This window comes from Budorcas taxicolor, chromosome 17 (genome assembly GCF_023091745.1).
Source record: "Budorcas taxicolor isolate Tak-1 chromosome 17, Takin1.1, whole genome shotgun sequence".
Lineage (NCBI taxonomy): Eukaryota > Metazoa > Chordata > Mammalia > Artiodactyla > Bovidae > Budorcas > Budorcas taxicolor.
In genome coordinates this window covers 30,541,518-30,557,113 of record NC_068926.1, presented here as the reverse complement: position 1 = coordinate 30,557,113, position 15,596 = coordinate 30,541,518, and positions in this window count along the sequence as shown.

Genomic DNA, 15,596 nt, shown 5'->3' with positions numbered 1-15,596 from the left:
CTCCAGGCAAGAATACTGGATTGAGAGTCATAACCTTTTCTAAGATATCTTCCTGACCCAGGCATTGAACACAGATTTCCTGCATTGCAGGCAGATTCTTTACCATCTGAGCCACCAGGGAAGCCTTTCACTTTGTATAAAAAAGGGTATACTGAAATTCTCCCTGAGATGTGGCCAAGGGCCACAGGTCAGTATACCCAGCATGTGCCACCATACAGCAGGGCTCTAGCTAGGATCACGGCAGCATAAAGCCTGCTGTCAGGAATCATATATGGATTCAGTTCAGTTCAGTTTCAGTTCAGTCACTCAGTTGTGTCCAACTCTTTGCAACCCCATGAACTGCAGCACACCAGGCCTCCCTGTCTATCACCAACTCCCACAGTTTACCCAAACTCATGTCCATTGAATGATGCCATCCAACCATCTCATCCTCTGTCATCCCCTTCTCCTCCTGCCCTCAATCTTTCCCAGCATCAAGGTCTTTTCAAATGAGTCAGCTCTTTGCATCAGGTGGCCAAAGTATTGGAGTTTCAGCTTCAACATCAGTCCTTCCAATGAACACCCAGGACTGATTTCCTTTAGGATGGACTGGTTGGATCTCCTTGAAGTCCAAAGGACTCTCAAGAGTCTTCTCCAACACCACAGTTCAAAAGCATCAATTCTTCTGCGCTCAGCTTTCTTTATAGTCCAGCTCTTACAACCACCGGAAAAACCATAGCCTTGGTTAGATGGACCTTTGTTGGAAAAGTAATGTCTCTGCTTTTTAATATGCTTTCTAGGTTGGTCATAACATTCCTCCCAAGGAGTAAGTGTCTTTTAATTTCATGGCTGCAATCACCATCTGCAGTGATTTTGGAGCCCCAAAAATAAAGTCAGCCACTGTTTCCACTGTTTCCTCATCTGTTCCTATCATGAAGTGATGGGACCAGATGCCATGATCTTAGTTTTCTGAATGTTGAGCTTTAAGCCAACTTTTTCATTCTCCTCTTTCACTTTCATCAAGAGGCTCTTTAGTTCTTCTTCACTTTCTGCCATAAGGGTGGTGTCATCTACATATCTAAGGTTATTGATACTTCTCCCAGCAATCTTGATTCCAGCTTGTGCTTCATCCAGCCCAGCATTACTCATGATGTACTCTGCATATAAGTTAAATAAGCAGGGTGACAATATACAGCCTTGACTTACTCCTTTTCCTATTTGGAACCAGTCTGTTGTTCCATGTCCAGTTCTACCTGTTGCTTCCTGACCTGCATACAGGTTTCTCAAGAGGCAGGTCAGGTGGTCTGGTATTCCCATCTCTTTCAGAATTTTCCACAGTTTATTGTGATCCACGCAGTCAAAGGCTTTGGCATAGTCAATAAAGCAGAAATAGATGTTTTTCTGGAACTCTCTTGCTTTTTTGATGATCCAGCAGATGTTGACAATTTGATCTCTGGTTCCTCTGCCTTTTCTAAAACCAGCTTGAACATCTGGAAGTTCACAATTCACATTTTGCTGAAGCCTGGCATATGTGGATTAAGTGAAACAATAAAAGCTAGAAGCAACAAGCTATGAGAATAAATCTCACACTAGGAGATTTATTCTCTACCTAAAGGTAGGTCTTTGCTGTAGAGACAACATTTGAAAGGCTATCAGTGGAGACCCCTGACCCCAAGATACTGACACCAGTGGTTTTACAGAACCAGTGTCAGGGTTTAAATCTACCAGACTGCTCCTCTCATCCTCTCTCCCCAACCTTGAACGATACATACCAGAAGGGACCAGACTAATTTTAAACTGCTCTAGACTATCAAAATCTTCGCTGAAATTATTTTACCAGTCACTGTGAAAAAGAGTGAGACTCAGTGGGGATCAGAAAAGAAGAAGAGAACATTCATAATGAGGAAGATCATATCCCCAGGGATAGCCAATGCCCATGGGCTTTCTACCCTAGGCTTTTGCTAATGCCATGACTTGTCTGAAGGCCTTCTCAAAAATAGTCTTTCTCCATTTAAAAAACAACATCACCTCCCCCCCCCCCACCTGGTTTCCCTAATGCCCAATCACCAGTTGAGGTTTTTCTGCCTTAGTTCTATTTCTTTTTCTTCTCTGAAACAATTTCTTCAAATTTCCAACAACCTTCTCTGTTATGTTTAGGTTTCATAGCAATCAATTGGGGACAGCATTTAATGATTTACAGCTTTGCAGCTTTCTTTACAGACTATTTTAAGAGAGAGAGGGATATTTTCATGTCACAGAATTGAGCTGTTACAGAAATAGAACAAGGGAAAGAATTTAACACCTTTCATTTTCTCTCCTTTTGCTTGGGGTGGTAGTTCTCCCTGGGCCCTGAGTAATGATAGCTCTGAATCTGAAGCCGGCTGACTGAAAAGGCAAAAAGATAAGGATGCAACTGAGAGCAAGGAATTAGCAGAGAATCAGAAGTAACTAACTTCCGCCCCGGAACCCCGCCAACCCCGCCCCCCCCTCCCACATCCCCGCCCCGCCACAGTCATTCTTTGTCATCTGAGAGGATATACTTGGCTTAGAAATGTTTTCTAGAAACAATGGTTATCGTTTCAAAGCAGCAGGGGAAAAAAGAAAGAAAGAAAAGAATATCCTTTAAAAGTTTTTTCTCCAAAAGGTCAGGGGGACAGGTCGTGGGGGCTAGAATAGGTGTTCACAAAGTGAGTAAACAACTTAATAAACAATGAGTGGAGAAGACAGAGCAAGATAGGTAAAATGCAGTGGAAAAGATCTTGCTAGAGTAACTCAACAGCTTGTGATCTACAGGCTGATCTCTTGGTAGGCTTTCTGTGTTAAAAAAAAAATTCCCTAGGAATTAATGATTTTTTTATTCCAAATGCCCTTTTCTCTCTTTCTGATGGCCTTAAAATAAAATTATGTTTTCAGAGCCCGAGCCCTCGTGTCAATCTTGTTTCTCAGTGGCTAGGACAATAGTTCCTGCTACTCTTGATAAAGTAGTCTAAGTTGGGAGAATGCTGAATTAAGGAAACTTACACTGTGTTTATAGTTCTAGGATTCATTTCATTTGTAGTATGAGGGGTGGAGTAGAGGTGAATACATTTCAGTGTTTCCTACATTCATTTTTCCATAGAACTGTTTTTCTAAGCACCCTAGTCTGCTTGTGGAGGATATTTATGAGGAAATATTTATTTCTCTGCTTAAGCACTCTTAAAAATTATCAAGGACCCCAAAGAGCTTTTGTTTATTCATATATATCATGTTAGAAATGAAAACTAAGAAAATTTAAAATTGTATTGTTCTTTGAAAGGAATGGTGCTAAAGCTGAAACTCCAGTACTTTGGCCACCTCATGCAAAGAGTTGACTCATTGGAAAAGACTCTGATGCTGGGAGGGATTGGGGGCAGGAGGAAAAGGAGACGACAGAGGATGAGATGGCTGGATGGCATCACTGACTCGATGGACATGAGTTTGAGTGAACTCTGGGAGATGGTGATGGACAGGGAGGCCTAGCGTGCTGCAATTCATGGGGTCGCAAAGGGTCAGACACAACTGAGCGACTGAACTGAAAGACATAATAATAAACATCTAACATAAATAACAGTTTTTTACTTAAAAAAAAAAGACCTACATTTTCCAAAATAAAAATATCTTGTGATGAGATTGGCATAGTACAGATTTTTACAAATCTCTTTAAGGTCTAGATTAGTAGGAGACAACTAGATTCTCATATCACTTCTGCATTCCACCTATTGTGATGTCAGGCAATCTCTGGAAAACTCTCCCATATACTTACAAAAGAAAGAGAGTGAAAACGGCCAATGTCATCTTACTATCATTATGAAAAATGCTTAGACCTCGAGAACTCCCTAAAAGGGTCTGAGAGATTCCCCAGAGGACCTCAGACCATACTTCAAAAACTGCTAGACTAGGGCATGAATGGCCAATGGGAAGAGGCAGGAGAGGAAGGAAATAATAGATCATTTATGAGTGTCTACCACATGCCGAGAGACCTGCTAGGAATTTTTATGAGCATTAATTTCACCTACCACCTAAACTCGTTTAAGGAGGTAGTCACGATTTCCTTTGTCTATGCTGTAAGAAAACAGACTCAGAAGGATTGTGTAACTTACCCAAGCTAAAAACAACTGGTAAGAGGCAGCCAGTTTGAAACTGAGTTAAGGACACCAAAATATCTTAAGAAAAGAGTTTTCAATGTTATATCATTATTAATTTTTATTGTTGCATAACAAATTACCACAAACTTAGTAGCTAAAAACACCCATTTATTGTCACGGTTATGTATTAAGAAGTCAGAAGTCCTAGAGCTATCCAAATGGATTCTCTACTCTGAGTATCACATTTAGGCTGTTAACTGGTTGAGTTCTCATCTGCAGATTCTGAAAAGAATGTGCTTCCAAGTTCTTTTGGGCCAATTCAGCTCCTCACAGTTGTAGGACTGAGGTTCTTGTTTTCTTGCTGGCTACTGGACGAGGGTCACTTTCAGCTCCTAGAAGTTATCCTCAGGTCCTGGACACTTGACATCTTCAAGTCAGTAATGGGGAAATCTTCCTTGCATATAAGAACTTTGGCATCTACTTGCTTCTTTTTCCATTTCCTAAATTTCTCAGAGGTGAAATATATGTGCTAACCTCAATTGGCTCTCTGTTCCAAGATACATGCATCCATCTGGGGTCAGTAGCCCAGTCCTGTCCCACAACCAGCCCCCTAGAGTACTTCATGGAGCCAGAAAGATAAAACCTCTCCCTTTCACAACTGAGCTGTTATCTCCTTGTACCTTCTGGACTCGAACAGTCAGCCAGCCCTGGCTTCTCGCCTTAAGCCCCATGGTTCCATGTCCCCAGTTTTCCATGAGGAAGGGGATTAATATCTGTTGTTCACAATGCCAGCCATCTTTCATCTTCTCTCAAAGTGTCTTTTCTCCCTTTTCCCTTTCTTCTCATAAAGATAAATTCAGGCATTCTTATATCACACTTCTCAGCTAGTACTAAATTTAAAAATCATCTCTTAAATCCATGAACCTATGGAGAAGGCAATGGCACCCCACTCCAGTACTCTTGCCTGGAAAATCCCATGGATGGAGGAGCCTGGAAGGCTGCAGTCCATGCGGTCGCTGAGGGTCAGACACGACTGAGTGACTTCACTTTCACTTTTCACTTTCATGCATTGGAGAAGGGAATGGCAACCCACTTCAGTGTTCTTGCCTGGAGAATCCCAGGGACGGTGGAGGCTGGTGGGCTGCCGTCTGTGGGGTCGCACAGTCTGACACGACTGAAGCGACTTAGCAGCATGGACAGCTTATCTTTGACAAAGGAGGCAAGAATATACAATGGATTAAAGACAATCTCTTTAACAAATGGTGCTGGGAAAACTGGTCAACCACTTGTAAAAGAATGAAACTAGACCACTTTCTAACACCATACACAAAAATAAACTCAAAATGGATTAAAGATCTAAACCTAAGACCAGAAACTATAAAACTCCTCGAGGAGAACATAGGCAAAACCCTCTCCAACATAAATCACAGCAGGATCCTCTATGACCCACCTCCCAGAATATTGGAAATAAAAGCAAAAATAAACAAATGGGACCTAATTAAACTTAAAAGCTCTGCACAACAAAGGAAACTATAAGCAAGGTGAAAAGACAGCCTTCTGAATGAGAGAAACTAATAGCAAATGAAGCAACTGACAAACAACTTATCTCAAAAATATACAAGCAACTCCTGCAGCTCAATTCCAGAAAAATAAATGACCCAATCAAAAAATGGGCCAAAGAACTAAACAGACATTTCCCAAAGAAGACATACAGATGGCTAACAAACACATGAAAAGATGCTCAACATCCCTCATTATTAGAGAAATGCAAATCAAGACCACAATGAGGTACCACTTCATGCCAGTCAGAATGGCTGCGATCCAAAAGTCTACAAGCAATAAATGCTGGAGAGGGTGTGGAGAAAAGGGAACCCTCCTACACTGTTGGTGGGAATGCAAACTGGTACAGCCACTATGGAGAACAGTGTGGAGATTCCTTAAAAAACTGGAAATAGAACTGCTTTATGACCCAGTAATCCCACTGCTGGGCATACACACCGAGGAAACCAGAATTGAAAGAGACACGTGTACCCCAATGTTCATCGCAGCACTGTTTATAATAACCAGGACATGGAAGCAACCTAGATGTCCATCAGCAGATGAATGGATAAGAAAGCTGTGGTACATATACACATTGGAGTATTACTCAGCCATTAAAAAGAATTCATATGAAGCAGTTCTAATGAGGTGGATGAAACTGGAGCCTATTATACAGAGTGAAGTAAGCCGGAAAGAAAAACACCAATACAGTATACTAACACATATATATGGAATTTAGAAAGAAGGTAATGATGACCCTGTATGTGAGACAGCAAAAGAGACACAGATGTATAGAACAGTCTTTTGGACTCTGTGGGAGAGGGAGAGGGTGGGATGATTTGGGAGAATGGCATTGAAACATGTATAATATCATATATGAAACGAATCACCAGTCAAGTTTCGATGCATGATACTGGATGCTTGGGGCTGGTGCACTGGGACAACCCAGAAGGATAGTACGGGGAGGGAGGAGGGAGGGGGGTTCAGGATGAGGAACATGTGTATACCTGTGGCGGATTCATGTTGATGTATGGCAAAACCAATACAATATTGTAAAGTAATTAATTTCCAATTAAAATAAATAAATTTATATTTAATAAATAAATAAATAAAGATCATCTCTACAGAGCATTGTTATAAAAGAGCTTCATTAAGTGCATATAATACATGATTCTAAGGTTAAAGGTTTTGTGGAGTTCTACAAATTCTAGTCAGAACATTATTAAGTATTAAACAATTCATATTAATTTTGCTTAGAGAAATTTATAAAAATATTACAAAATGTTTACTTTAATGTAGCTGAAAATCAGCTTCCTTTCCTCCTCTTCCTGTTGGGCTGTTGTAAAATTAATGCCATCCAGAAAGCAAACATTTTTTTTTTCATTTTGTCTATATAGATTTTCACTTATAAATTTTTTTAAAAATTCAGAGAATAATATCATTAGTCATTTTCCACAGGTAAATATTCATTGTAATTCATGTGAAACATCATCTTAATAGCCAGTAAGAGTGGAATTAGCAGAAGGATTTATGAAGTGGATTACAGCAGCAATAGAGCATATAAGGGACAGGGACAAGAAAAAAGAGATGGAGGGAGGGAGGTGGGGCGAGCAGATGAGACAACAAGAGCCATGAAGAAGAGGGAAAAGCAGGCAAGCAGAAAGAGAACGTGCATAAAAAAGAGCAGATATATCAGAATCATTATGCCTTGACTGATCAACTAACAGCATTTTTTGCATCAGGCAGTTTCAGAATCTTCTGTTTACGTATCTAGGGATTGTTTATGGATACACACAAACAAATACAATTATAAATCTATCAGCCAAACAAACACATGAAAAGATGCTCAACATCATTCATTATTAGAGAAATGCAAATCAAGACCACAATGAGGTACCACTTCACATCAGTCAGAATGGCTGCGATCCAAAAGTCTGCAAGCAATAAATGCTGGAGAGGGTGTGGAGAAAAGGGAACCCTCTTGCACTGTTGGTGGGAATACAAACTAGTACAGCCACTATGGAGAACAGTGTGGAGATTCCTTAAAAAATTGCAAATAGAGCTGCCTTATGACCCAGTAATCCCACTACTGGGCATACACACTGAGAAAACCAGAATTGAAAGAGACACATGTACCCCAATGTTCCTGGCGGCACTGTTTATAATAGCCAGGACATGGAAACAACCTAGATGTCCATCAGCAGACGAATGGATAAGAAAGCTGTGGTACATATACACAATGGAGTATTACTCAGCCATTAAAAAGAATACATTTGAATCAGTTCTGATGAGATGGGTGAAACTGGAGCCGATTATACAGAGTGAAGTAAGCCAGAAAGAAAAACACCAATACAGTATACTAACACACATATATATGGAATTTAGAAAGATGGTAATGATGACCCTGTATGCAAGACAGCAAAAGAGACACAGATGTGTAGAGCAGACTTTTGGACTTGAGGGAGAGGGAGAGGGTGGGATGATTTGGGAGAATGGCATTGAAACATGTATACTATCATGTAAGAAACGAATCGCCAGTCTATGTTTGATACAGGATATAGGATGCTTGGGGCTGGTGCATGGGGATGATCCAGAGAGATGATACGGGGTGGGAGGTGGGAGGGGGGTTCATGTTTGGGAACTCATGTACAACCGTGGTGGATTCATGTCAATGTATGGCAAAGCCAATACAGTATTGTAAAGTAAAATAAAGTAAAAATAAAAATAAAAAATAAATAAATCTATCAGCCAGACCTTTAAGAAATTCACATATTAAGCCATGAGTCGTTGATCTAAGTCTCATGGTTTTGGCCTGAGGATCTAAGAGTAAATACAATTAAAGGGAATTTCAGAATCCATAGTTAATTTGGAGATGCCTTTTGGATTTATATCCATACCTAGGTAACCATATTATCCTGAAGAGTAGAGAATAATACTTTTTTTAGGGAAAAAAAAATTTGTGTGGTTTACTCACATAGTAATGTAAGTATAGTTCCTGGATAATAAAAATTACACAAAGTCAGTATCATCCTTTCAGCAGCACTTGTGTCCTGACTATTAGCAGAAGAAACTGGAAGTATGGATGTCTTCTTTAATATTTTCATTTCTTTTTCCAGTCATTCACAGGCATGTCATTTTAATACAAGCTTTTTGATGTATGTTTGGTTGGGCCGCCATAACAAAAATACCACTGACTGGGTGGCTTAAACAATAAATATTTATTTCCTCACAATTCTGGCAGCTGGAAGTCCTAGATCAAGGTGTAGGTAGGGTTTGTTTCTTCTGAGGACATTTTTCTTTGGCTTGTAAATGACTGTCTATGTCTTTACAATAGTCTGCTGTGTTTCTGTGTCCTAACCTCCTCTTTTATAAGGATACCAGTCATACTGAATTAGGGTGTGCCCTAATGACTTCATTTTACCTCAGTTACCTCTTTGAAGACCTGATCTCCAAATAGAATCACAGTCTGAGGAACTGGGGTTAGTATTTCAACATGTGAATTAGGGTGGGGACACAATTCCAACCATAACGGTAGTCCTTTTTTAGAAACTTTGCTCTAATAAAAGAAATTCTTATCTATAGATATGTCATCCCAATCAATGGTTGCTACCATCTTTAAGTTTTTCACAAGTGAAATATCTGAAAGAAGAGTTTCAAAGCAGGGTAATGGACAAACAAAACCTGATTCGTCCCCTTAAGTTTCATCTTCTATTTGTGACTTTATTGCATTAATTCGGACACTACCATCATGCCATCCATGAAATAAGTACACTTCTTTGTTCTTTTTGTTTGATTGTTTGTTTAAAATTTGCTAAATCTATTGCCTTTAATTAAAGGAGGTTGTAAAACATTGGGGGAAAATGTAGAAATAATTGCTACAAACTCAGGCAAGCTCTAAATGAGCCTAACCCATGGACTACTGAAACTAATACGTAAAGCCTACCTCTGCTTCTCATATAATGTGAGGTTGCTTACTATTTACTTCACTTTGAGCCTTAGTTTCTTAATGTGTATGATAAGAACAGTAATTCCTCTGTGGAGACTTTATCTGAAAGGAAACCTCAAACCAGGCAGGTTCAGATACCTGACATGGGCACATTCCTGCCCTATGGTGGCTATTTTGAGAAATATGTGGGCAGCGGGAAAGGCAAAAATAAAATATGGAAACTGTGAAACATAAACCATGAGATACTTTCTTTGTAATGCACACTAGTTTTCTCCTAATTTTCTTGCCTTCTCAGTGTTTTTCTTTCTTAGTACTAATGAAAGTGAAAGTTAAAGTCGCTCAGTTGTGTCTGACTCTGTGACCCCATGGACTATACGGTCCATGGAACTCTCCAGGCCAGAATACTGGAGTGGGTAGCCTTCCCCTTCTCCAGGGGATCTTTCCAACCCAGGGATCGAACCCAGGTCTCCTGCATTGCAGGTGGATTCTTTACCAGCTGAAGCCACAAGGGAAGCCTTAGTACTGCTATCAGTGAAATAAGTGTTAGTTGCTCAGTCGTGTCCAACTCTTTGCAACCCCATGGACTGTAGCCCTAGCCCACCAGGCTCCAGTGTCCATGGAAATCTCGAGGCAAGAATACTGGAGTGGGTTGCCATTCCCTTCTCCAAGGGATCTTCCCAACCCAGAGAACTATCAGTACTCCAAAACAAACAACACAGGAAATTTCAGGATTCATTTAGTTACCCCAGAGGAATTGCAGTATATATTTTTATCTTTATTTTTCCTTCTCCTCTAAATCACAAGGATTTGTGGCAAATATCTTTGTGTCCCTAATGAGGCCTTTTTTTTTCTGTGATAAAGTGCACATAACATAAAATTTAATATCTTAACTTTTTAAAGGTATAGTTCAGTGGCATTAAGTACATTCACATTGTTGTGCTACCTGAAAGAAAAACAATTTGTTTTCCTGAATGTAATAAGTATGATCATTGTAAGTAGTTCAGAGAGATGTTAAAAATCAAAGCAAAAAGTTACCCCAAATTCTACACCCAGGAAAAAATCACTTTTTATCTTGACAGCTTCCGTGAATATCTAACCTAAACTTTAGCTGTGGTCTTCATGACTGGTGAGAATCACATATATTTTGGCACTAACCTTAAGTGTACTGCTTCTCTACCTCCATTCTGTGTTTTCCTACATAAGGTCCAAGCTGACTGCTGCCCTCCCCCTTCAGTATGCAAAATACTTCTTAATGAAGGCTGCATGTGTAATAGAAATGAATGGTGCTTAAGACAACAGTGAGGACAGCAGAAAAAAGCAATGGATGTAAATTTTCATTTTATGCACCTTATACTTTTAAAGAAGTTCGTAAGTCATTTCTGCTCCAAGAAAATTTTCACTTAACTACCATTTAGTCTCTGCTGCTATATAACCCCCTTACATTTCCCCTCCCCATCTTCTCTACTACTACTAACTACTACTACTACTACTAAGTCACTTCAGTCGTGTCCGACTCTGTGCGACCCCATAGATGGCAGCCCTCCAGGTCCCCCGTCCCTGGGATTCTCCAGGCAAGAATACTGGAGTGGGGTGCCATTTCCTTCTCCAATGCATGAAAGTGAAAAGTGAAAGTGAAGTCGCTCAGTCATGTCCGACCCTCAGCGACCCCATGGACTGCAGCCTTCCAGGCTCCTCCGTCCATGGAATTTTCCAGGCAAGAGTACTGGAGTTGGGTGCCATTGCCTTCTCCGCCCCATCTTCTCTGGCTGACTTCTATTCCCAAAATTCCTCCAATTTCATAGGCAAAGAGTTCAACTTTCTCTTTATCCCTTCCTTGCTCATCACAGCTATGCCAGAGGAGCCTCACCTTCACAAGGAAGCATACCCACCTAGCGCACTGTTTTCTTGCAGAGGATTCAGAGGCCATAATTTGAAATAATAGTTTTCTCTCTCTACATACATATAAATTTTTACAAAATAGTATCCACTAACAGGGCTGCTACCCTGCACAATTCCGGGAGCACCATTCACATCTTTGTCTTTGCAGATGGGCATCTCTTCTCTGTATGAGAGACCTTCGGTACTATACTTGTTATTGTGTAACTCTACAGTGTCATGGAGATTTTTCCCTATCACGAAATAGATTATATATCATTATTTTTAATAGCTGTGTAATGTTCCATGCTGTGTAATGTCCCATTGTCTGTGAAGGACATGCATAACTGATCCCTTTTTTCTCGTTATTATGAACAATGTTATAAATAACTTTTTAATTATATACCTTTGTGAAGATATCAGATTATATCCTTAGAATAAATTCCTACTTATAGAATAAAAGCTATATACACTATACATTTTGCCACATTTCAAAGTACCCTCTTAAGAAGTGCCAGTTTTTTTTTTGTTTAATAAATTTTTATTTTTACTTTGCTTTACAATACTGTATTGGTTTTGCCATACATTGACATGAATCTGCCATGGGTGTACATGAGTTCCCAAGCCTGAGCCCCCCTCCCACCTCCCACCCCATATCATCTCTCTGGATCATCCCCATGCACCAGCCCCAAGCATCCTGTATCCTGTATGGAACATAGACTGGCGATTCGTTTCTTACATGATAGTATATATGTTTCAATGCCATTCTCTAACACATATATATGTGGTTGTGAGAATTCAGTGAGTTACTGAAATATCATAAATGCCTATCATAGTATTAGATCAGTTGTTTTTATCATCATCATCAAAGGAATGAATGGAAAATTAGTCCCCAGGTTTATACATTTGTTAAGTGGAGATGAGAATTTACTTATGGAGAGAAAATATAAATGACAAGTTTTGGATATGTTAAGTGTCTAACATAAAGTAGAACCTCAATGAAAATGCATTGAGTTAATGAATAAATGCAGAGAAGGAAATGGCACCCCACTCCAATACTCTTGCCTGGAAAACCCCATGGACAGAGGAGCCTGATGGGCTGCAGTCCATGGGGTCGCTAAGAGTCAGACACGACTGAGCAACTTCCCTTTCACTTTTCACTTTCATGCATTGGAGAAGGAAATGGCAACCCACTCCAGTGTTCTTGCCTGGAGAATCCCAGGGATGGTGGAGCCTGGTGGGCTGCCGTCTGTGGGGTCGCACAGAGTCAGACACGACTGAAGCGACTTAGCAGCAGCAGCAGCATACTGTATTGGTGTTTTTCTTTCTGGCTTACTTCACTCTGTGTAATAGGCTCCAGTTTCATCCACCTCATTAGAACTGATTCAAATGGATTCTTTTTAATGGCTGAGTAATACTCCATTGTGTATATGTACCACAGCTTTCTTATCCATTCATCTGCTGATGGACATCTAGGTTGTTTCCATGTCCTGGCTATTATAAACAGTGCTGCGATGTTTATAATAGCCATAAGTGCCAGTTTTTACTACATGGGGATTCTTTTTCCTACATCCAATTTACAATCCTGGACATTATTATATTCTTTCTCCTTTTGTTAATGTGATAGGTGAAAAAATGGCATCTTAATATGTGTTTGCTTTCTTGTCTCTGTTTATGAACAAAGTTGTACATCTGTTTTATATTTTTATTGGCCATTTTACACTTTTTCATATGTGAATAACATCTTTATCTTTCAGTCCATTTTTCTATTGATGGATTTATTTTTTTCCATCAGTTTATAAGAGGTATGTAAAAATTATCAAAATATTTATCTAATTCTGGTTTTATTTTACATTTTGTAAGTTCCCTTTTATTTCAAGGACCTTGCACTATTAAAATTAGACCATGAGCATGAGATGTTGCTTCAGTAAAGTGATAAATGGGGAGAAGAAAAAAATTTTAAATTCTTGACTCTGAGTTTGAAAATAAGTACATGTTATCTACAGTACAGGTGATAGTCTTAAAAGTCAAAGCCTTTGACTAGAAAAAAATAAAAATAAAGCTTATTTCCTGATCCATATCTGTTATACCTGTTGCCAGTATTGTTTCTTTTTCTTAGATTGTAGTTTACCTTCAACCTTTTGGGGGTTGTTTTGATTTGGTTTTGGTTTATTTCTTCATACATCTTTAAACTTATTTCTTTGTTTTCTGGCTTAGCTATCCCACTTTGAAAAGTTTTCTAAGATTCTACATCATAAAAATATTCAACTGTATTTTCTCCATTATACTTGCAGCTTTATTTCTTATAGTTAAAACTTTGATGCATTTAAATTTATTTCAATGCAGAGACTAGAAGAAGAAATTCTGCAATTTTCTTCCAAATGATTTTCAGTTTTCCCAACATGATTCATTAAATAGTTTATTTTTCTTAAGTTTAATCATGTTAAATTTCTGTATACAAATATATCTGAATTCTGCTTCATTAATTTTTATGACTACTATTACACAGACTGTTTTAACTGCTAAAGCTTCATAATATATTTTATATATGATTGATCAAGCATCCCCTAATTAAAATTTATTTTAAGAAATTTCCTGGATATTCTCATATAGTTCTTCTTTCAGATAAAATTTAATTTTTCAAGGTGTATCCAAAATTCATTTTAAACTTTTTTTAAGTAATGAAGTTATAGATTATTTTTATACTATTGTGTCTTCCTATTCAAAATAACTTACATATTAACATATAGAAATTACTAGCCTTCATATACACAACCAAAAACTAAGTAGGGATATAAGTGTATCAAAAAGCCCATTTACAATAGCAACAAAAAAACTGAATACTTGGGAAAATTTACCAAGAAGTATGCAAAACATATACTAGAAAAACTTTAAAACACTCCTGAAAAATATAAAATAGAGTTGAATAAATTTTTAAAACCATCCCTTGTTCCTGGATAGGAGAACCCAACATCTTAAAGATGTCTGTTGTCCCTAAGCTGATTTACAAATTTAATGCAGTCTCTTGATAGAAATACAAACAAGTTTCTTAATAGAACTAGACTAGACAATTGATACTAAACTTCATGTGGAAACATAAACATATAAGAATAGTCAGAAAAACACGGAAAACAAAAATCTATGGTAGAGGATTATTGTTGCTGTTTCATCACTAAGTTGTGTTTGACTCTTTTGTACCCCGCCGTGCTCCTCTGTGAGCTTCCCTTGTAGCTCATTCGGTAAAGAATCTGCCTGCATTGCAGGAGATTCAGGTTCAATCCCTGGGTTGGGAAGATCCCCTGGAGAGGGAAATGGCAACCCACTCCAGTATCCTTGCCTAGAAAATCTCATGGACAGAGGAGCCTGGTGGGCTTTAGTCCATGGGGTTGCAAAGAGTCGGGCATGACTGAGAGACTAACACTTATTTACTTGCTTATGCTCCTCTGTCCATGGGATTTCCTAGGCAAGAATACTGGGTGGATTGCCATTTCCTTCTCCAGGAGGTCTTCCTGAATCAGGGATCGAACCCACATCTCCTACATTGGCAGGCTTGTTCTTTACCACTGAGTCTCTTGGGTAGCCCATGATATAGACAGTGGTGACTAAATCTACCAGATATTAAAACACCACAGAATCTCCATAATTAAAATAATGTGTTGGTGTTGGTGCATCCATAGACAAGTTAAATAGAATATGAATTCAAATAATAGACTCAAGTATATATTATTATATATATTAAGATTTAGTATATGATAAAAATGGCATTTTCGGTTGCTACAGAAAAAAAATGGACCTTTTCAAAACTGGGATGAACAACTGATTATTCACTTGAAAAAAAAATAAAGTTAGATCCACACCTCACAATACACATACACTGCTGCTACTGCTGCTAAGTCGCTTCAGTCATGTCCGACTCTGTGCGACCCCACAGACGGCAGCCCACCAGGCTCCTCCGTCCCTGGGATTCTCCAGGCAAGAATACTGGAGTGGGGTGCCATTTCCTTCTCCAGTGCATGAAAGTGAAAAGTGAAAGTGAAGTCGCTCAAGTCATGTCTGACTCTTAGTGACCTCATGGACTGCAGCCTACCAGGCTCCTCCGTCCATGGGGTTTTTCCAGGCAAGAGTACTGGAGTGGGGTCCCATCGCCTCTTCCA